The sequence below is a fragment of the Salmo salar genome, unplaced genomic scaffold (genome assembly GCF_905237065.1).
Source record: "Salmo salar unplaced genomic scaffold, Ssal_v3.1, whole genome shotgun sequence".
Taxonomy (NCBI): Eukaryota; Metazoa; Chordata; class Actinopteri; order Salmoniformes; family Salmonidae; genus Salmo; species Salmo salar.
The window spans coordinates 471,045-497,854 of NW_025550936.1; positions in this window are offsets into that span (position 1 = coordinate 471,045).

Genomic DNA, 26,810 nt, shown 5'->3' on the forward strand with positions numbered 1-26,810 from the left:
GGTTTATAGATGGTTTATAGATGTTTATAGATGTTCACTAGACGGTTATAGATGTTCACTAGATGGTTTATAGATGTTCACTAGATGGTTTATAGATGGTTCACTAGATGGTTTATAGATGGTTTATAGATGTTCACTAGATGGTTTATAGATGTTCACTAGATGGTTTATAGATGTACACTAGATGGTTTATAGATGGTTTATAGATGTTCAATAGATGGTTTATAGATGTTCACTAGATGGTTTATAGATGTTCACTAGATGGTTTATAGATGTTCACGAGATGGTTTATAGATAGTTTATAGATGGTTTATAGATGGTTCACTAGATGGTTTATAGATGGTTTATAGATGGTTTATAGATGTTCACTAGATGGTTTATAGATGTTCACCAGATGGTTTATAGATGTTCACTAGATGGTTTATAGATGTTCACTAGATGGTTTTAGATGGTTTATTGATGTTCACTAGATGGTTTATAGATGTTGACTAGATGATTAATAGATGGTTAATAGATGTTCACTAGATGGTTTATAGATGTTCACTAGATGGTTTATAGATGGTTAATAGATGGTTTATAGATGTTCACTAGATGGTTTATAGATAGTTTATAGATGTTCACTAGATGGTTTATAGATGTTCACTAGATGGTTTATAGATGTTCACTAGATGGTTTATAGATATTCACTAGATGGCTTAGAGATGTTTATAGATGGTTAATAGATGGTTTATAGATGTTTATAGATGGTTTATAGATGTTCACTAGATTGTTTATAGATGGTTAATAGATGTTCACTAGATGGTTTATAGATGGTTTATAGATGGTTTATAGATGTCCACTAGACGGTTTATAGATGGTTAATAGATGGTTTATAGATGTTCACTAGATGGTTTATAGATGGTTTATAGATGTTCACTAGATGGTTTATAGATGTTCACTAGATGGTTTATAGATGTTCACTAGATGGTTTATAATAGTTTATAGATGGTTTATAGATGGTTCACTAGATGGTTTATAGATGGTTTATAGATGTTCACTAGATGGTTTATAGATGTTCACCAGATGGTTTATAGATGTTCACTAGATGGTTTATAGATGTTCACTAGATGGTTTTAGATGGTTTATTGATGTTCACTAGATGGTTTATTTATGTTCACTAGATGGTTTATAGATGGTTAATAGATGTTCACTAGATGATTTATAGATGGTTTATGGATGGTTTATAGATGTTCACTATATGGTTTATAGATGTTCACTAGATGGTTTATAGATGTTCACTAGATGGTTTATAGATGTTCACTAGATGGTTTATAGATGTACACTAGATGGTTTATAGATGGTTTATAGATGTTCACGAGATGGTTTATAGATAGTTTATAGATGGTTTATAGATGGTTCACTAGATGGTTTATAGATGGTTTATAGATGGTTTATAGATGTTCACTAGATGGTTTATAGATGTTCACCAGATGGTTTATAGATGTTCACTAGATGGTTTATAGATGTTCACTAGATGGTTTTAGATGGTTTATTGATGTTCACTAGATGGTTTATTTATGTTCACTAGATGGTTTATAGATGGTTAATAGATGTTCACTAGATGATTTATAGATGGTTTATAGATGGTTTATAGATGTTCACTAGATGGTTTATAGATGTTCACTAGATGGTTTATAGATGTTCACTAGATGGTTTATAGATGTTCACTAGATGGTTTATAGATGTACACTAGATGGTTTATAGATGGTTTATAGATGTTCAATAGATGGTTTATAGATGTTCACTAGATGGTTTATAGATGTTCACTAGATGGTTTATAGATGTTCACTAGATGGTTTATAGATAGTTTATAGATGGTTTATAGATGGTTCACTAGATGGTTTATAGATGGTTTATAGATGGTTTATAGATGTTCACTAGATGGTTTATAGATGTTCACCAGATGGTTTATAGATGTTCACTAGATGGTTTATAGATGTTCACTAGATGGTTTTAGATGGTTTATTGATGTTCACTAGATGGTTTATTTATGTTCACTAGATGGTTTATAGATGGTTAATAGATGTTCACTAGATGATTTATATATGGTTTATAGATGGTTTATAGATGTTCACTATATGGTTTATAGATGTTCACTAGATGGTTTATAGATGTACACTAGATGGTTTATAGATGTTCACTAGATGGTTTATAGATGGTTTATATGATGTTCACTTTATGATTTGGAGATGGTTTATAGATGGTTTATAGATGTTCACTAGATGGTTTATAGATGTTCACTAGATGGTTTATAGATGTTCACTAGATGGTTTATAGATGGTTTATAGATGGTTTATAGATGTTCACTAGATGGTTCATAGATGTTCACCAGATGGTTTATAGATGTTCACTAGATGGTTTATAGATGTTCACTGGATGGTTTTAGATGGTTTATTGATGTTCACTAGATGGTTTATAGATGGTTAATAGATGTTCACTAGATGGTTTATAGATGGTTTATAGATGTTCATTAGATGGTTTATAGATGTACACTAGATGGTTTATAGATTTTCACTAGATGGTTTATAGATGGTTTATAGATGTTCACTAGATGGTTTATAGATGTTCACTAGATGGTTTATCGATGTACACTAGATGGTTTATAGATGGTTTATAGATGTTAACTAGATGGTTTATAGATGGTTTATAGATGTTCACTAGATGGTTTATAGATGTACACTAGATGGTTTATAGCTTTTCACTAGATGGTTTATAGATGGTTTATAGATGTTCACTAGATGGTTTATAGATGGTTAATAGATGTTCACTAGATGGTTTATAGATGGTTAATAGATGGTTTATAGATGTTTATAGATGGTTTGTAGATGTTCACTAGACTGTTTATAGATGGTTTATAGATGGTTTATAGATGTTTATAGAGGTTCACTAGACGGTTATAGATGTTCAAAAGATGGTTTATAGATGTTCACTAGATGGTTTATAGATGGTTTATAGATGTTCACTAGATGGTTTATAGATGTTCACTAGATGGTTTATAAATGGTTTATATATGGTTTATAGAGGTTCACCAGATGGTTTATAGATGTTCACTAGATGGTTTATAGATGTTCACTAGATGGTTTATAGATGGTTTATTGATGGTTTATTGATGGTTTATAAATGGTTTATAGATGTTCACTAGATGGATTAGAGATGTTTATAGATGGTTAATAGATGGTTTATAGATGTTTATAGATGGTTTATAGATGTTCACTAGACTGTTTATAGATGGTTAATAGATGTTCACTAGATGGTTTATAGATGGTTTATAGATGGTTTATAGATGTCCACTAGACGGTTTATAGATGGTTAATAGATGGTTTATAGATGGTTTATAGATGTTTATAGATGTTCACTAGACGGTTATAGATGTTCACTAGATGGTTTATAGATGTTCACTAGATGGTTTATAGATGTTCACTAGATGGTTTATAGATGGTTTATAGATGTTCACTAGATGGTTTATAGATGTTCACTAGATGGTTTATAGATGTACACTAGATGGTTTATAGATGGTTTATAGATGTTCAATAGATGGTTTATAGATGTTCACTAGATGGTTTATAGATGTTCACTAGATGGTTTATAGATGTTCACTAGATGGTTTATAGATAGTTTATAGATGGTTTATAGATGGTTCACTAGATGGTTTATAGATGGTTTATAGATGGTTTATAGATGTTCACTAGATGGTTTATAGATGTTCACCAGATGGTTTATAGATGTTCACTAGATGGTTTATAGATGTTCACTAGATGGTTTTAGATGGTTTATTGATGTTCACTAGATGGTTTATTTATGTTCACTAGATGGTTTATAGATGGTTAATAGATGTTCACTAGATGATTTATATATGGTTTATAGATGGTTTATAGATGTTCACTAGATGGTTTATAGATGTTCACTAGATGGTTTATAGATGTACACTAGATGGTTTATAGATGTTCACTAGATGGTTTATAGATGGTTAATAGATGTTCACTTTATATGAGATGGTTTATAGATGGTTTATAGATGTTCACTAGATGGTTTATAGATGTTCACTAGATGGTTTATAGATGTTCACTAGATGGTTTATAGATGGTTTATAGATGGTTTATAGATGTTCACTAGATGGTTAATAGATGTTCACCAGATGGTTTATAGATGTTCACTAGATGGTTTATAGATGTTCACTAGATGGTTTTAGATGGTTTATTGATGTTCACTAGATGGTTTATAGATGGTTAATAGATGTTCACTAGATGGTTTATAGATGGTTTATAGATGTTCATTAGATGGTTTATAGATGTACACTAGATGGTTTATAGCTTTTCACTAGATGGTTTATAGATGGTTTATAGATGTTCACTAGATGGTTTATAGATGTTCACTAGATGGTTTATCGATGTACACTAGATGGTTTATAGATGGTTTATAGATGTTCACTAGATGGTTTATAGATGTTTTATAGATGTTCACTAGATGGTTTATAGATGTACACTAGATGGTTTATAGCTTTTCACTAGATGGTTTATAGATGGTTTATAGATGTTCACTAGATGGTTTATAGATGGTTAATAGATGTTCACTAGATGGTTTATAGATGGTTAATAGATGGTTTATAGATGTTTATAGATGGTTTATTGATGTTCACTAGACTGTTTATAGATGGTTTATAGATGGTTTATAGATGTTTATAGAGGTTCACTAGACGGTTATAGATGTTCAAAAGATGGTTTATAGATGTTCACTAGATGGTTTATAGATGGTTTATAGATGTTCACTAGATGGTTTATAGATGTTCACTAGATGGTTTATAAATGGTTTATATATGGTTTATAGATGTTCACCAGATGGTTTATAGATGTTCACTAGATGGTTTATAGATGTTCACTAGATGGTTTATAGATGGTTTATTGATGGTTTATTGATGGTTTATAAATGGTTTATAGATGTTCACTAGATGGCTTATAGATATTCACTAGAATGCTGAGAGATGTTTATAGATGGTTAATAGATGGTTTATAGATGTTTATAGATGGTTTATAGATGTTCACTAGACTGTTTATAGATGGTTAATAGATGTTCACTAGATGGTTTATAGATGGTTTATAGATGGTTTATAGATGTCCACTAGACGGTTTATAGATGGTTAATAGATGGTTTATAGATGGTTTATAGATGTTTATAGATGTTCACTAGACGGTTATAGATGTTCACTAGATGGTTTATAGATGTTCACTAGATGGTTTATAGATGGTTTATAGATGTTCACTAGATGGTTTATAGATGTTCACTAGATGGTTTATAGATGTTCACTAGATGGTTTATAGATAGTTTATAGATGGTTTATAGATGTTCACTAGATGGTTTATAGACTGTTAATAGATGTTCACTAGATGGTTTATAGATGTTCACTAGATGGTTTATAGATGTACACTAGATGGTTTATAGATGGTTTATAGATGTTCAATAGATGGTTTATAGATGTTCACTAGATGGTTTATAGATGTTCACTAGATGGTTTATAGATGTACACTAGATGGTTTATTGATGGTTTATAGATGGTTTATAGATGGTTTATAGATGTTTATAGATGTTCACTAGATAGTTTATAGATGGTTTATAGATGTTTATACATGTTCACTAGATGGTTTATAGATGGTTTATAGATGTTCACTAGATGGTTTATAGATGTTGACTAGATGATTAATAGATGGTTAATAGATGTTCACTAGATGGTTTATAGATGTTCACTAGATGGTTATAGATGGTTAATAGATGGTTTATAGATGTTCACTAGATGGTTTATAGATGTTCACTAGATGGTTTAGAGATGTTTATAGATGGTTAATAGATGGTTTATAGATGTTTATAGATGGTTTATAGATGTTCACTAGACTGTTTATAGATGGTTAATAGATGTTCACTAGATGGTTTATAGATGGTTTATAGATGTTCACTAGATGGTTTATAGATGTTCACTAGATGGTTTATCGATGTACACTAGATGGTTTATAGATGGTTTATAGATGTTCACTAGATGGTTTATAGATGGTTTATAGATGTTCACTAGATGGTTTATAGATGTACACTAGATGGTTTATAGCTTTTCACTAGATGGTTTATAGATGGTTTATAGATGTTCACTAGATGGTTTATAGATGGTTAATAGATGGTTTATAGATGTTTATAGATGGTTTGTAGATGTTCACTAGACTGTTTATAGATGGTTTATAGATGGTTTATAGATGTTTATAGAGGTTCACTAGACGGTTATAGATGTTCAAAAGATGGTTTATAGATGTTCACTAGATGGTTTATAGATGGTTTATAGATGTTCACTAGATGGTTTATAGATGTTCACTAGATGGTTTATAAATGGTTTATATATGGTTTATAGAGGTTCACCAGATGGTTTATAGATGTTCACTAGATGGTTTATAGATGTTCACTAGATGGTTTATAGATGGTTTATTGATGGTTTATAAATGGTTTATAGATGTTCACTAGATGGATTAGAGATGTTTATAGATGGTTAATAGATGGTTTATAGATGTTTATAGATGGTTTATAGATGTTCACTAGACTGTTTATAGATGGTTAATAGATGTTCACTAGATGGTTTATAGATGGTTTATAGATGGTTTATAGATGTCCACTAGACGGTTTATAGATGGTTAATAGATGGTTTATAGATGGTTTATAGATGTTTATAGATGTTCACTAGACGGTTATAGATGTTCACTAGATGGTTTATAGATGTTCACTAGATGGTTTATAGATGTTCACTAGATGGTTTATAGATGGTTTATAGATGTTCACTAGATGGTTTATAGATGTTCACTAGATGGTTTATAGATTTTCACTAGATGGTTTATAGATGTTCACTAGATGGTTTATAGATAGTTTATAGATGGTTTATAGATGTTCACTAGATTGTTTATAGATGTAATAGATGTTCACTAGATGGTTTATAGATGTTCACTAGATGGTTTATAGATGTACACTAGATGGTTTATAGATGGTTTATAGATGTTCAATAGATGGTTTATAGATGTTCACTAGATGGTTTATAGATGTTCACTAGATGGTTTATAGAAGTACACTAGATGTTAATGATGGTTTATAGATGGTTTATAGATGGTTTATAGATGTTTATAGATGTTCACTAGATAGTTTATAGATGGTTTATAGATGTTTATAGATGTTCACTAGATGGTTTATAGATGGTTTATAGATGTTCACTAGATGGTTTATAGATGTTGACTAGATGATTAATAGATGGTTAATAGATGTTCACTAGATGGTTTATAGATGTTCACTAGATGGTTATAGATGGTTAATAGATGGTTTATAGATGTTCACTAGATGGTTTATAGATGTTCACTAGATGGTTTAGAGATGTTTATAGATGGTTAATAGATGGTTTATAGATGTTTATAGATGGTTTATAGATGTTCACTAGACTGTTTATAGATGGTTAATAGATGTTCACTAGATGGTTTATAGATGGTTTATAGATGTTCACTAGATGGTTTATAGATGTTCACTAGATGGTTTATCGATGTACACTAGATGGTTTATAGATGGTTTATAGATGTTCACTAGATGGTTTATAGATGGTTTATAGATGTTCACTAGATGGTTTATAGATGTACACTAGATGGTTTATAGCTTTTCACTAGATGGTTTATAGATGGTTTATAGATGTTCACTAGATGGTTTATAGATGGTTAATAGATGTTCACTAGATGGTTTATAGATGGTTAATAGATGGTTTATAGATGTTTATAGATGGTTTGTAGATGTTCACTAGACTGTTTATAGATGGTTTATAGATGGTTTATAGATGTTTATAGAGGTTCACTAGACGGTTATAGATGTTCAAAAGATGGTTTATAGATGTTCACTAGATGGTTTATAGATGGTTTATAGATGTTCACTAGATGGTTTATAGATGTTCACTAGATGGTTTATAGATGGTTTATTGATGGTTTATAAATGGTTTATAGATGTTCACTAGATGGATTAGAGATGTTTATAGATGGTTAATAGATGGTTTATAGATGTTTATAGATGGTTTATAGATGTTCACTAGACTGTTTATAGATGGTTAATAGATGTTCACTAGATGGTTTATAGATGGTTTATAGATGGTTTATAGATGTCCAGTAGACGGTTTATAGATGGTTAATAGATGGTTTATAGATGGTTTATAGATGTTTATAGATGTTCACTAGACGGTTTATAGATGTTCACTAGATGGTTTATAGATGTTCACTAGATGGTTTATAGATGTTCACTAGATGGTTTATAGATGGTTTATAGATGTTCACTAGATGGTTTATAGATGTTCACTAGATGGTTTATAGATGTACACTAGATGGTTTATAGATGGTTTATAGATGTTCAATAGATGGTTTATAGATGTTCACTAGATGGTTTATAGATGTTCACTAGATGGTTTATAGATGTTCACGAGATGGTTTATAGATAGTTTATAGATGGTTTATAGATGGTTCACTAGATGGTTTATAGATGGTTTATAGATGGTTTATAGATGTTCACTAGATGGTTTATAGATGTTCACCAGATGGTTTATAGATGTTCACTAGATGGTTTATAGATGTTCACTAGATGGTTTTAGATGGTTTATAGATGTTCACTAGATGGTTTATAGATGTTGACTAGATGATTAATAGATGGTTAATAGATGTTCACTAGATGGTTTATAGATGTTCACTAGATGGTTTATAGATGGTTAATAGATGGTTTATAGATGTTCACTAGATGGTTTATAGATAGTTAATAGATGTTCACTAGATGGTTTATAGATGTTCACTAGATGGTTTATAGATGTTCACTAGATGGTTTATAGATATTCACTAGATGGCTTAGAGATGTTTATAGATGGTTAATAGATGGTTTATAGATGTTTATAGATGGTTTATAGATGTTCACTAGACTGTTTATAGATGGTTAATAGATGTTCACTAGATGGTTTATAGATGGTTTATAGATGGTTTATAGATGTTCACTAGATGGTTTATAGATGGTTAATAGATGGTTTATAGATGTTCACTAGATGGTTTATAGATGGTTTATAGATGTTCACTAGATGGTTTATAGATGTTCACTAGATGGTTTATAGATGTTCACGAGATGGTTTATAGATAGTTTATAGATGGTTTATAGATGGTTCACTAGATGGTTTATAGATGGTTTATAGATGTTCACTAGATGGTTTATAGATGTTCACCAGATGGTTTATAGATGTTCACTAGATGGTTTATAGATGTTCACTAGATGGTTTTAGATGGTTTATTGATGTTCACTAGATGGTTTATTTATGTTCACTAGATGGTTTATAGATGGTTAATAGATGTTCACTAGATGATTTATAGATGGTTTATGGATGGTTTATAGATGTTCACTATATGGTTTATAGATGTTCACTAGATGGTTTATAGATGTTCACTAGATGGTTTATAGATGTTCACTAGATGGTTTATAGATGTTCACTAGATGGTTTATAGATGTTCACGAGATGGTTTATAGATAGTTTATAGATGGTTTATAGATGGTTCACTAGATGGTTTATAGATGGTTTATAGATGTTCACTAGATGGTTTATAGATGTTCACCAGATGGTTTATAGATGTTCACTAGATGGTTTATAGATGTTCACTAGATGGTTTTAGATGGTTTATTGATGTTCACTAGATGGTTTATTTATGTTCACTAGATGGTTTATAGATGGTTAATAGATGTTCACTAGATGATTTATAGATGGTTTATGGATGGTTTATAGATGTTCACTAGATGGTTTATAGATGTTCACTAGATGGTTTATAGATGTTCACTAGATGGTTTATAGATATTCACTAGATGGTTTATAGATGTACACTAGATGGTTTATAGATAGTTTATAGATGTTCACTAGATGGTTTATAGATAGTTTATAGATGGTTTATAGATGGTTCACTAGATGGTTTATAGATGGTTTATAGATGGTTTATAGATGTTCACTAGATGGTTTATAGATGTTCACCAGATGGTTTATAGATGTTCACTAGATGGTTTATAGATGTTCACTAGATGGTTTATAGATGGTTTATAGATGTTCACTAGATGGTTTATTTATGTTCACTAGATGGTTTATAGATGGTTAATAGATGTTCACTAGATGATTTATAGATGGTTTATAGATGGTTTATAGATGTTCACTATATGGTTTATAGATGTTCACTAGATGGTTTATAGATGTTCACTAGATGGTTTATAGATGTTCACTAGATGGTTTATAGATGTACACTAGATGGTTTATAGATGGTTTATAGATGTTCAATAGATGGTTTATAGATGTTCACTAGATGGTTTATAGATGTTCACTAGATGGTTTATAGATGTTCACGAGATGGTTTATAGATAGTTTATAGATGGTTTATAGATGGTTCACTAGATGGTTTATAGATGGTTTATAGATGGTTTATAGATGTTCACTAGATGGTTTATAGATGTTCACCAGATGGTTTATAGATGTTCACTAGATGGTTTATAGATGTTCACTAGATGGTTTTAGATGGTTTATAGATGTTCACTAGATGGTTTATTTATGTTCACTAGATGGTTTATAGATGGTTAATAGATGTTCACTAGATGATTTATATATGGTTTATAGATGGTTTATAGATGTTCACTATATGGTTTATAGATGTTCACTAGATGGTTTATAGATGTACACTAGATGGTTTATAGATGTTCACTAGATGGTTTATAGATGGTTAATAGATGTTCACTTTATGGAGATGGTTTATAGATGGTTTATAGATGTTCACTAGATGGTTTATAGATGTTCACTAGATGGTTTATAGATGTTCACTAGATGGTTTATAGATGGTTTATAGATGGTTTATAGATGTTCACTAGATGGTTTATAGATGTTCACCAGATGGTTTATAGATGTTCACTAGATGGTTTATAGATGTTCACTAGATGGTTTTAGATGGTTTATTGATGTTCACTAGATGGTTTATAGATGGTTAATAGATGTTCACTAGATGGTTTATAGATGGTTTATAGATGTTCATTAGATGGTTTATAGATGTACACTAGATGGTTTATAGATTTTCACTAGATGGTTTATAGATGGTTTATAGATGTTCACTAGATGGTTTATAGATGTTCACTAGATGGTTTATCGATGTACACTAGATGGTTTATAGATGGTTTATAGCTTTTCACTAGATGGTTTATAGATGGTTTATAGATGTTCACTAGATGGTTTATAGATGGTTAATAGATGTTCACTAGATGGTTTATAGATGGTTAATAGATGGTTTATAGATGTTTATAGATGGTTTGTAGATGTTCACTAGACTGTTTATAGATGGTTTATAGATGGTTTATAGATGTTTATAGAGGTTCACTAGATGGTTATAGATGTTCAAAAGATGGTTTATAGATGTTCACTAGATGGTTTATAGATGGTTTATAGATGTTCACTAGATGGTTTATAGATGTTCACTAGATGGTTTATAGATGTTCACTAGATGGTTTATAGATGTTCACTAGATGGTTTATAGATGTACACTAGATGGTTTATAGATGGTTTATAGATGTTCAATAGATGGTTTATAGATGTTCACTAGATGGTTTATAGATGTTCACTAGATGGTTTATAGATGTTCACGAGATGGTTTATAGATAGTTTATAGATGGTTTATAGATGGTTCACTAGATGGTTTATAGATGGTTTATAGATGGTTTATAGATGTTCACTAGATGGTTTATAGATGTTCACCAGATGGTTTATAGATGTTCACTAGATGGTTTATAGATGTTCACTAGATGGTTTTAGATGGTTTATTGATGTTCACTAGATGGTTTATTTATGTTCACTAGATGGTTTATAGATGGTTAATAGATGTTCACTAGATGATTTATATATGGTTTATAGATGGTTTATAGATGTTCACTATATGGTTTATAGATGTTCACTAGATGGTTTATAGATGTACACTAGATGGTTTATAGATGTTCACTAGATGGTTTATAGATGGTTAATATGATGTTCACTTTATGATTTGGAGATGGTTTATAGATGGTTTATAGATGTTCACTAGATGGTTTATAGATGTTCACTAGATGGTTTATAGATGTTCACTAGATGGTTTATAGATGGTTTATAGATGGTTTATAGATGTTCACTAGATGGTTCATAGATGTTCACCAGATGGTTTATAGATGTTCACTAGATGGTTTATAGATGTTCACTAGATGGTTTTAGATGGTTTATTGATGTTCACTAGATGGTTTATAGATGGTTAATAGATGTTCACTAGATGGTTTATAGATGGTTTATAGATGTTCATTAGATGGTTTATAGATGTACACTAGATGGTTTATAGCTTTTCACTAGATGGTTTATAGATGGTTTATAGATGTTCACTAGATGGTTTATAGATGTTAACTAGATGGTTTATCGATGTACACTAGATGGTTTATAGATGGTTTATAGCTTTTCACTAGATGGTTTATAGATGGTTTATAGATGTTCACTAGATGGTTTATAGATGGTTAATAGATGTTCACTAGATGGTTTATAGATGGTTAATAGATGGTTTATAGATGTTTATAGATGGTTTGTAGATGTTCACTAGACTGTTTATAGATGGTTTATAGATGGTTTATAGATGTTTATAGAGGTTCACTAGATGGTTATAGATGTTCAAAAGATGGTTTATAGATGTTCACTAGATGGTTTATAGATGGTTTATAGATGTTCACTAGATGGTTTATAGATGTTCACTAGATGGTTTATAAATGGTTTATATATGGTTTATAGAGGTTCACCAGATGGTTTATAGATGTTCACTAGATGGTTTATAGATGTTCACTAGATGGTTTATAGATGGTTTATTGATGGTTTATTGATGGTTTATAAATGGTTTATAGATGTTCACTAGATGGTTTATAGATGGTTTATAGATGTTCACTAGATGGTTTATAGATGTTCACCAGATGGTTTATAGATGTTCACTAGATGGTTTATAGATGTTCACTAGATGGTTTTAGATGGTTTATTGATGTTCACTAGATGGTTTATTTATGTTCACTAGATGGTTTATAGATGGTTAATAGATGTTCACTAGATGATTTATAGATGGTTTATAGATGGTTTATAGATGTTCACTATATGGTTTATAGATGTTCACTAGATGGTTTATAGATGTTCACTAGATGGTTTATAGATGTTCACTAGATGGTTTATAGATGGTTTATAGATGTTCAATAGATGGTTTATAGATGTTCACTAGATGGTTTATAGATGTTCACTAGATGGTTTATAGATGTTCACGAGATGGTTTATAGATAGTTTATAGATGGTTTATAGATGGTTCACTAGATGGTTTATAGATGGTTTATAGATGGTTTATAGATGTTCACTAGATGGTTTATAGATGTTCACCAGATGGTTTATAGATGTTCACTAGATGGTTTATAGATGTTCACTAGATGGTTTTAGATGGTTTATTGATGTTCACTAGATGGTTTATTTATGTTCACTAGATGGTTTATAGATGGTTAATAGATGTTCACTAGATGGTTTATATATGGTTTATAGATGGTTTATAGATGTTCACTATATGGTTTATAGATGTTCACTAGATGGTTTATAGATGTACACTAGATGGTTTATAGATGTTCACTAGATGGTTTATAGATGGTTAATATGATGTTCACTTTATGTTTGGAGATGGTTTATAGATGGTTTATAGATGTTCACTAGATGGTTTATAGATGTTCACTAGATGGTTTATAGATGTTCACTAGATGGTTTATAGATGGTTTATAGATGGTTTATAGATGTTCACTAGATGGTTCATAGATGTTCACCAGATGGTTTATAGATGTTCACTAGATGGTTTATAGATGTTCACTAGATGGTTTTAGATGGTTTATTGATGTTCACTAGATGGTTTATAGATGGTTAATAGATGTTCACTAGATGGTTTATAGATGGTTTATAGATGTTCATTAGATGGTTTATAGATGTACACTAGATGGTTTATAGCTTTTCACTAGATGGTTTATAGATGGTTTATAGATGTTCACTAGATGGTTTATAGATGTTCACTAGATGGTTTATCGATGTACACTAGATGGTTTATAGATGGTTTATAGCTTTTCACTAGATGGTTTATAGATGGTTTATAGATGTTCACTAGATGGTTTATAGATGGTTAATAGATGTTCACTAGATGGTTTATAGATGGTTAATAGATGGTTTATAGATGTTTATAGATGGTTTGTAGATGTTCACTAGACTGTTTATAGATGGTTTATAGATGGTTTATAGATGTTTATAGAGGTTCACTAGATGGTTATAGATGTTCAAAAGATGGTTTATAGATGTTCACTAGATGGTTTATAGATGGTTTATAGATGTTCACTAGATGGTTTATAGATGTTCACTAGATGGTTTATAAATGGTTTATATATGGTTTATAGAGGTTCACCAGATGGTTTATAGATGTTCACTAGATGGTTTATAGATGTTCACTAGATGGTTTATAGATGGTTTATTGATGGTTTATTGATGGTTTATAAATGGTTTATAGATGTTCACTAGATGGATTAGAGATGTTTATAGATGGTTAATAGATGGTTTATAGATGTTTATAGATGGTTTATAGATGTTCACTAGACTGTTTATAGATGGTTAATAGATGTTCACTAGATGGTTTATAGATGGTTTATAGATGGTTTATAGATGTCCACTAGACGGTTTATAGATGGTTAATAGATGGTTTATAGATGGTTTATAGATGTTTGTAGATGTTCACTAGATGGTTTGTAGATGTTCACTAGATGGTTTATAGATGTTCACTAGATGGTTTATAGATGTTCACTAGATGGTTTATAGATGGTTTATAGATGTTCACTAGATGGTTTATAGATGTTCACTAGATGGTTTATAGATGTACACTAGATGGTTTATAGATGGTTTATAGATGTTCAATAGATGGTTTATAGATGTTCACTAGATGGTTTATAGATGTTCACTAGATGGTTTATAGATGTTCACGAGATGGTTTATAGATAGTTTATAGATGGTTTATAGATGGTTCACTAGATGGTTTATAGATGGTTTATAGATGGTTTATAGATGTTCACTAGATGGTTTATAGATGTTCACCAGATGGTTTATAGATGTTCACTAGATGGTTTATAGATGTTCACTAGATGGTTTTAGATGGTTTATTGATGTTCACTAGATGGTTTATTTATGTTCACTAGATGGTTTATAGATGGTTAATAGATGTTCACTAGATGATTTATATATGGTTTATAGATGGTTTATAGATGTTCACTATATGGTTTATAGATGTTCACTAGATGGTTTATAGATGTACACTAGATGGTTTATAGATGTTCACTAGATGGTTTATAGATGGTTAATATGATGTTCACTTTATGATTTGGAGATGGTTTATAGATGGTTTATAGATGTTCACTAGATGGTTTATAGATGTTCACTAGATGGTTTATAGATGTTCACTAGATGGTTTATAGATGGTTTATAGATGGTTTATAGATGTTCACTAGATGGTTTATAGATGTTCACCAGATGGTTTATAGATGTTCACTAGATGGTTTATAGATGTTCACTAGATGGTTTTAGATGGTTTATTGATGTTCACTAGATGGTTTATAGATGGTTAATAGATGTTCACTAGATGGTTTATAGATGGTTTATAGATGTTCATTAGATCGTTTATAGATGTACACTAGATGGTTTATAGCTTTTCACTAGATGGTTTATAGATGGTTTATAGATGTTCACTAGATGGTTTATAGATGTTCACTAGATGGTTTATCGATGTACACTAGATGGTTTATAGATGGTTTATAGATGGTCACTAGATGGTTTATAGATGTTTTATAGATGTTCACTAGATGGTTTATAGATGTACACTAGATGGTTTATAGCTTTTCACTAGATGGTTTATAGATGGTTTATAGATGTTCACTAGATGGTTTATAGATGGTTTATAGATGTTCACTAGATGGTTTATAGATGTTCACTAGATGGTTTATAAATGGTTTATATATGGTTTATAGAGGTTCACCAGATGGTTTATAGATGTTCACTAGATGGTTTATAGATGTTCACTAGATGGTTTATAGATGGTTTATTGATGGTTTATTGATGGTTTATAAATGGTTTATAGATGTTCACTAGATGGATTAGAGATGTTTATAGATGGTTAATAGATGGTTTATAGATGTTTATAGATGGTTTATAGATGTTCACTAGACTGTTTATAGATGGTTAATAGATGTTCACTAGATGGTTTATAGATGGTTTATAGATGGTTTATAGATGTCCAGTAGACGGTTTATAGATGGTTAATAGATGGTTTATAGATGGTTTATAGATGTTTATAGATGTTCACTAGACGGTTATAGATGTTCACTAGATGGTTTATAGATGTTCACTAGATGGTTTATAGATGGTTTATAGATGTTCACTAGATGGTTTATAGATGTTCACTAGATGGTTTATAGATGTTCACTAGATGGTTTATAGATAGTTTATAGATGGTTTATAGATGTTCACTAGATTGTTTATAGACTGTTAATAGATGTTCACTAGATGGTTTATAGATGTTCACTAGATGGTTTATAGATGTACACTAGATGGTTTATAGATGGTTTATAGATGTTCAATAGATGGTTTATAGATGTTCACTAGATGGTTTATAGATGTTCACTAGATGGTTTATAGAAGTACACTAGATGGTGTAATGATGGTTTATAGATGGTTTATAGATGGTTTATAGATGTTTATAGATGTTCACTAGATAGTTTATAGATGGTTTATAGATGTTTATAGATGTTCACTAGATGGTTTATAGATGGTTTATAGATGTTCACTAGATGGTTTATAGATGTTGACTAGATGATTAATAGATGGTTAATAGATGTTCACTAGATGGTTTATAGATGTTCACTAGATGGTTATAGATGGTTAATAGATGGTTTATAGATGTTCACTAGATGGTTTATAGATGTTCACTAGATGGTTTATAGATGTTCACGAGATGGTTTATAGATAGTTTATAGATGGTTTATAGATGGTTCACTAGATGGTTTATAGATGGTTTATAGATGGTTTATAGATGTTCACTAGATGGTTTATAGATGTTCACCAGATGGTTTATAGATGTTCACTAGATGGTTTATAGATGTTCACTAGATGGTTTTAGATGGTTAATAGATGTTCACTAGATGATTTATAGATGGTTTATAGATGGTTTATACATGTTCACTATATGGTTTTTAGATGTTCACTAGATGGTTTATAGATGTTCACTAGATGGTTTATAAATGTTCACTAGATGGTTTATAGATGTACACTAGATGGTTTATAGATGGTTTATAGATGTTCAATAGATGGTTTATAGATGTTCACTAGATGGTTTATAGATGTTCACTAGATGGTTTATAGATGTTCACGAGATGGTTTATAGATAATTTATAGATGGTTTATAGATGGTTCACTAGATGGTTTATAGATGGTTTATAGATGGTTTATAGATGTTCACTAGATGGTTTATAGATGTTCACCAGATGGTTTATAGATGTTCACTAGATGGTTTATAGATGTTCACTAGATGGTTTTAGATGGTTTATTGATGTTCACTAGATGGTTTATTTATGTTCACTAGATGGTTTATAGATGGTTAATAGATGTTCACTATATGATTTGTAGATGGTTTATAGATGCTTTATAGATGTTCACTAGATGGTTTATAGATGTTCACTAGATGGTTTATAGATGTTCACTAGATGGTTTATAGATGGTTTATAGATGGTTTATAGATGTCCACTAGATGGTTTATAGAGTGTTAATAGATGGTTTATAGATGGTTTATAGATGTTTATAGATGTTCACTAGACGGTTATAGATGTTCACTAGATGGTTTATAGATGTTCACTAGATGGTTTATAGATGGTTTATAGATGTTCACTAGATGGTTTATAGATTTTCACTAGATGGTTTATAGATGTTCACTAGATGGTTTATAGATAGTTTATAGATGGTTTATAGATGTTCACTAGATGGTTTATAGACTGTTAATAGATGTTCACTAGATGGTTTATAGATGTTCACTAGATGGTTTATAGATGTACACTAGATGGTTTATAGATGGTTTATAGATGTTCAATAGATGGTTTATAGATGTTCACTAGATGGTTTATAGATGTTCACTAGATGGTTTATAGAAGTACACTAGATGGTGTATTGATGGTTTTTAGATGGTTTATAGATGGTTTATAGATGTTTATAGATGTTCACTAGATAGTTTATAGATGGTTTATAGATGTTTATAGATGTTCACTAGATGGTTTATAGATGGTTTATAGATGTTCACTAGATGGTTTATAGATGTTGACTAGATGATTAATAGATGGTTAATAGATGTTCACTAGATGGTTTATAGATGTTCACTAGATGGTTTATAGATGGTTAATAGATGGTTTATAGATGTTCACTAGATGGTTTATAGATAGTTAATAGATGTTCACTAGATGGTTTATAGATGTTCACTAGATGGTTTATAGATGTTCACTAGATGGTTTATAGATATTCACTAGATGGCTTAGAGATGTTTATAGATGGTTAATAGATGGTTTATAGATGTTTATAGATGGTTTATAGATGTTCACTAGACTGTTTATAGATGGTTAATAGATGTTCACTAGATGGTTTATAGATGGTTTATAGATGGTTTATAGATGTCCACTAGACGGTTTATAGATGGTTAATAGATGGTTTATAGATGTTCACTAGATGGTTTATAGATGGTTTATAGATGTTCACTAGATGGTTTATAGATGTTCACTAGATGGTTTATAGATGTTCACGAGATGGTTTATAGATAGTTTATAGATGGTTTATAGATGGTTCACTAGATGGTTTATAGATGGTTTATAGATGTTCACTAGATGGTTTATAGATGTTCACCAGATGGTTTATAGATGGTTTATAGATGTTCAATAGATGGTTTATAGATGTTCACTAGATGGTTTATAGATGTACACTAGATGGTTTATAGATGGTTTATAGATGTTCAATAGATGGTTTATAGATGTTCACTAGATGGTTTATAGATGTTCACTAGATGGTTTATAGAAGTACACTAGATGGTGTAATGATGGTTTATAGATGGTTTATAGATGGTTTATAGATGTTTATAGATGTTCACTAGATAGTTTATAGATGGTTTATAGATGTTTATAGATGTTCACTAGATGGTTTATAGATGGTTTATAGATGTTCACTAGATGGTTTATAGATGTTGACTAGATGATTAATAGATGGTTAATAGATGTTCACTAGATGGTTTATAGATGTTCACTAGATGGTTATAGATGGTTAATAGATGGTTTATAGATGTTCACTAGATGGTTTATAGATGTTCACTAGATGGTTTATAGATGTTCACGAGATGGTTTATAGATAGTTTATAGATGGTTTATAGATGGTTCACTAGATGGTTTATAGATGGTTTATAGATGGTTTATAGATGTTCACTAGATGGTTTATCGATGTTCACCAGATGGTTTATAGATGTTCACTAGATGGTTTATAGATGTTCACTAGATGGTTTTAGATGGTTAATAGATGTTCACTAGATGATTTATAGATGGTTTATACATGTTCACTATATGGTTTTTAGATGTTCACTAGATGGTTTATAGATGTTCACTAGATGGTTTATAAATGTTCACTAGATGGTTTATAGATGTACACTAGATGGTTTATAGATGGTTTATAGATGTTCAATAGATGGTTTATAGATGTTCACTAGATGGTTTATAGATGTTCACTAGATGGTTTATAGATGTTCACGAGATGGTTTATAGATAATTTATAGATGGTTTATAGATGGTTCACTAGATGGTTTATAGATGGTTTATAGATGGTTTATAGATGTTCACTAGATGGTTTATAGATGTTCACCAGATGGTTTATAGATGTTCACTAGATGGTTTATAGATGTTCACTAGATGGTTTTAGATGGTTTATTGATGTTCACTAGATGGTTTATTTATGTTCACTAGATGGTTTATAGATGGTTAATAGATGTTCACTATATGATTTGTAGATGGTTTATAGATGCTTTATAGATGTTCACTAGATGGTTTATAGATGTTCACTAGATGGTTTATAGATGTTCACTAGATGGTTTATAGATGGTTTATAGATGGTTTATAGATGTCCACTAGACGGTTTATAGAGTGTTAATAGATGGTTTATAGATGGTTTATAGATGTTTATAGATGTTCACTAGACGGTTATAGATGTTCACTAGATGGTTTATAGATGTTCACTAGATGGTTTATAGATGGTTTATAGATGTTCACTAGATGGTTTATAGATTTTCACTAGATGGTTTATAGATGTTCACTAGATGGTTTATAGATAGTTTATAGATGGTTTATAGATGTTCACTAGATGGTTTATAGACTGTTAATAGATGTTCACTAGATGGTTTATAGATGTTCACTAGATGGTTTATAGATGTACACTAGATGGTTTATAGATGGTTTATAGATGTTCAATAGATGGTTTATAGATGTTCACTAGATGGTTTATAGATGTTCACTAGATGGTTTATAGAAGTACACTAGATGGTGTATTGATGGTTTTTAGATGGTTTATAGATGGTTTATAGATGTTTATAGATGTTCACTAGATAGTTTATAGATGGTTTATAGATGTTTATAGATGTTCACTAGATGGTTTATAGATGGTTTATAGATGTTCACTAGATGGTTTATAGATGTTGACTAGATGATTAATAGATGGTTAATAGATGTTCACTAGATGGTTTATAGATGTTCACTAGATGGTTTATAGATGGTTAATAGATGGTTTATAGATGTTCACTAGATGGTTTATAGATAGTTAATAGATGTTCACTAGATGGTTTATAGATGTTCACTAGATGGTTTATAGATGTTCACTAGATGGTTTATAGATATTCACTAGATGGCTTAGAGATGTTTATAGATGGTTAATAGATGGTTTATAGATGTTTATAGATGGTTTATAGATGTTCACTAGACTGTTTATAGATGGTTAATAGATGTTCACTAGATGGTTTATAGATGGTTTATAGATGGTTTATAGATGTCCACTAGACGGTTTATAGATGGTTAATAGATGGTTTATAGATGTTCACTAGATGGTTTATAGATGGTTTATAGATGTTCACTAGATGGTTTATAGATGTTCACTAGATGGTTTATAGATGTTCACGAGATGGTTTATAGATAGTTTATAGATGGTTTATAGATGGTTCACTAGATGGTTTATAGATGGTTTATAGATGTTCACTAGATGGTTTATAGATGTTCACCAGATGGTTTATAGATGTTCACTAGATGGTTTATAGATGTTCACTAGATGGTTTTAGATGGTTTATTGATGTTCACTAGATGGTTTATTTATGTTCACTAGATGGTTTATAGATGGTTAATAGATGTTCACTAGATGATTTATAGATGGTTTATGGATGGTTTATAGATGTTCACTATATGGTTTATAGATGTTCACTAGATGGTTTATAGATGTTCACTAGATGGTTTATAGATGTTCACTAGATGGTTTATAGATGTACACTAGATGGTTTATAGATGGTTTATAGATGTTCACGAGATGGTTTATAGATAGTTTATAGATGGTTTATAGATGGTTCACTAGATGGTTTATAGATGGTTTATAGATGGTTTATAGATGTTCACTAGATGGTTTATAGATGTTCACCAGATGGTTTATAGATGTTCACTAGATGGTTTATAGATGTTCAATAGATGGTTTTAGATGGTTTATTGATGTTCACTAGATGGTTTATTTATGTTCACTAGATGGTTTATAGATGGTTAATAGATGTTCACTAGATGATTTATAGATGGTTTATAGATGGTTTATAGATGTTCACTATATGGTTTATAGATGTTTACTAGATGGTTTATAGATGTACACTAGATGGTTTATAGATGTTCACTAGTTGGTTTATAGATGGTTAATAGATTTTCACTATATGATTTGTAGATGGTTTATAGATGGTTTATAGATGTTCACTAAATGGTTTATAGATGTTCACTAGATGGTTTATAGATGTTCACTAGATGGTTTATAGATGGTTTATAGATGGTTTATAGATGTTCACTAGATGGTTCATAGATGTTCACCAGATGGTTTATAGATGTTCACTAGATGGTTTATAGATGTTCACTAGATGGTTTTAGATGGTTTATTGATGTTCACTAGATGGTTTATAGATGGTTTATAGATGTTTATAGATGTTCACTAGATGGTTTATAGATGGTTTATAGATGTTCACTAGATGGTTTATAGATGTTGACTAGATGACTAATAGATGGTTAATAGATGTTCACTAGATGTTTTATAGATGTTCACTAGATGGTTTATAGATGTTCACTAGATGGCTTAGAGATGTTTATAGATGGTTAATAGATGGTTTATAGATGTTTATAGATGGTTTATAGATGTTCACTAGACTGTTTATAGATGGTTAATAGATGTTCACTAGATGGTTTATAGATGGTTTATAGATGGTTTATAGATGTCCACTAGACGGTTTATAGATGGTTAATAGATGGTTTATAGATGTTCACTAGATGGTTTATAGATGGTTTATAGATGTTCACTAGATGGTTTATAGATGTTCACTAGATGGTTTATAGATGTTCACTAGATGGTTTATAGATGGTTTATTGATGGTTTATTGATGGTTTATAAATGGTTTATTTATGTTCACTAGATGGTTTATAGATGGTTAATAGATGTTCACTAGATGGTTTTAGATGGTTTATTGATGTTCACTAGATGGTTTATAGATGGTTTATAGATGTTTATAGATGTTCACTAGATGGTTTATAGATGGTTTATAGATGTTCACTAGATGGTTTATAGATGTTGACTAGATGACTAATAGATGGTTAATAGATGTTCACTAGATGTTTTATAGATGTTCACTAGATGGTTTATAGATGGTTAATAGATGGTTTATAGATGTTCACTAGATGGTTTATAGATGGTTAATAGATGTTCACTAGATGGTTTATAGATGTTCACTAGATGGTTTATAGATGTTCACTAGATGGTTTATAGATATTCACTAGATGGCTTAGAGATGTTTATAGATGGTTAATAGATGGTTTATAGATGTTTATAGATGGTTTATAGATGTTCACTAGACTGGTTTATAGATGGTTAATAGATGTTCACTAGATGGTTTATAGATGGTTTATAGATGGTTTATAGATGTCCACTAGACGGTTTATAGATGGTTAATAGATGGTTTATAGATGTTCACTAGATGGTTTATAGATGGTTTATAGATGTTCACTAGATGGTTTATAGATGTTCACTAGATGGTTTATAGATGTTCACTAGATGGTTTATAGATGGTTTATTGATGGTTTATTGATGGTTTATAAATGGTTTATAGATGTTCACTAGATGGCTTAGAGATGTTTATAGATGGTTAATAGATGGTTTATAGATGTTTATAGATGGTTTATAGATGTTCACTAGACTGTTTATAGATGGTTAATAGATGTTCACTAGATGGTTTATAGATGGTTTATAGATGGTTTATAGATGTCCAGTAGACGGTTTATAGATGGTTAATAGATGGTTTATAGATGGTTTATAGATGTTTATAGATGTTCACTAGACGGTTATAGATGTTCACTAGATGGTTTATAGATGTTCACTAGATGGTTTATAGATGGTTTATAGATGTTCACTAGATGGTTTATAGATGTTCACTAGATGGTTTATAGATGTTCACTAGATGGTTTATAGATGGTTTATAGATGGTTTATAGATGTTCACTAGATGGTTTATAGATATTCACTAGATGGCTTAGAGATGTTTATAGATGGTTAATAGATGGTTTATAGATGTTTATAGATGGTTTATAGATGTTCACTAGACTGTTTATAGATGGTTAATAGATGTTCACTAGATGGTTTATAGATGGTTTATAGATGGTTTATAGATGTCCACTAGACGGTTTATAGATGGTTAATAGATGGTTTATAGATGTTCACTAGATGGTTTATAGATGGTTTATAGATGTTCACTAGATGGTTTATAGATGTTCACTAGATGGTTTATAGATGTTCACTAGATGGTTTATAGATGGTTTATTGATGGTTTATTGATGGTTTATAAATGGTTTATTTATGTTCACTAGATGGTTTATAGATGGTTAATAGATGTTCACTAGATGATTTATAGATGGTTTATAGATGGTTTATAGATGTTCACTATATGGTTTATAGATGTTTACTAGATGGTTTATAGATGTACACTAGATGGTTTATAGATGTTCACTAGTTGGTTTATAGATGGTTAATAGATGTTGACTATATGATTTGTAGATGGTTTATAGATGGTTTATAGATGTTCACTAAATGGTTTATAGATGTTCACTAGATGGTTTATAGATGTTCACTAGATGGTTTATAGATGGTTTATAGATGGTTTATAGATGTTCACTAGATGGTTCATAGATGTTCACCAGATGGTTTATAGATGTTCACTAGATGGTTTATAGATGTTCACTAGATGGTTTTAGATGGTTTATTGATGTTCACTAGATGGTTTATAGATGGTTTATAGATGTTTATAGATGTTCACTAGATGGTTTATAGATGGTTTATAGATGTTCACTAGATGGTTTATAGATGTTGACTAGATGACTAATAGATGGTTAATAGATGTTCACTAGATGTTTTATAGATGTTCACTAGATGGTTTATAGATGGTTAATAGATGGTTTATAGATGTTCACTAGATGGTTTATAGATAGTTAATAGATGTTCACTAGATGGTTTATAGATGTTCACTAGATGGTTTATAGATGTTCACTAGATGGTTTATAGATATTCACTAGATGGCTTAGAGATGTTTATAGATGGTTAATAGATGGTTTATAGATGTTTATAGATGGTTTATAGATGTTCACTAGACTGTTTATAGATGGTTAATAGATGTTCACTAGATGGTTTATAGATGGTTTATAGATGGTTTATAGATGTCCACTAGACGGTTTATAGATGGTTAATAGATGGTTTATAGATGTTCACTAGATGGTTTATAGATGGTTTATAGATGTTCACTAGATGGTTTATAGATGTTCACTAGATGGTTTATAGATGTTCACTAGATGGTTTATAGATGGTTTATTGATGGTTTATTGATGGTTTATAAATGGTTTATAGATGTTCACTAGATGGCTTAGAGATGTTTATAGATGGTTAATAGATGGTTTATAGATGTTTATAGATGGTTTATAGATGTTCACTAGACTGTTTATAGATGGTTAATAGATGTTCACTAGATGGTTTATAGATGGTTTATAGATGGTTTATAGATGTCCACTAGACGGTTTATAGATGGTTAATAGATGGTTTATAGATGGTTTATAGATGTTTATAGATGTTCACTAGACGGTTATAGATGTTCACTAGATGGTTTATAGATGTTCACTAGATGGTTTATAGATGGTTTATAGATGTTCACTAGATGGTTTATAGATGTTCACTAGATGGTTTATAGATGTTCACTAGATGGTTTATAGATAGTTTATAGATGGTTTATAGATGTTCACTAGATGGTTTATAGACTGTTAATAGATGTTCACTAGATGGTTTATAGATGTTCACTAGATGGTTTATAGATGTACACTAGATGGTTTATAGATGGTTTATAGATGTTCAATAGATGGTTTATAGATGTTCACTAGATGGTTTATAGATGTTCACTAGATGGTTTATAGAAGTACACTAGATGGTGTAATGATGGTTTATAGATGGTTTATAGATGGTTTATAGATGTTTATAGATGTTCACTAGATAGTTTATAGATGGTTTATAGATGTTTATAGATGTTCACTAGATGGTTTATAGATGGTTTATAGATGTTCACTAGATGGTTTATAGATGTTGACTAGATGATTAATAGATGGTTAATAGATGTTCACTAGATGGTTTATAGATGTTCACTAGATGGTTTATAGATGGTTAATAGATGGTTTATAGATGTTCACTAGATGGTTTATAGATGTTCACTAGATGGTTTATAGATGTTCACGAGATGGTTTATAGATAGTTTATAGATGGTTTATAGATGGTTCACTAGATGGTTTATAGATGGTTTATAGATGGTTTATAGATGTTCACTAGATGGTTTATAGATGTTCACCAGATGGTTTATAGATGTTCACTAGATGGTTTATAGATGTTCACTAGATGGTTTTAGATGGTTTATTGATGTTCACTAGATGGTTTATTTATGTTCACTAGATGGTTTATAGATGGTTAATAGATGTTCACTAGATGATTTATAGATGGTTTATAGATGGTTTATAGATGTTCACTATATGGTTTTTAGATGTTCACTAGATGGTTTATAGATGTTCACTAGATGGTTTATAAATGTTCACTAGATGGTTTATAGATGTACACTAGATGGTTTATAGATGGTTTATAGATGTTCAATAGATGGTTTATAGATGTTCACTAGATGGTTTATAGATGTTCACTAGATGGTTTATAGATGTTCACGAGATGGTTTATAGATAGTTTATAGATGGTTTATAGATGGTTCACTAGATGGTTTATAGATGGTTTATAGATGGTTTATAGATGTTCACTAGATGGTTTAT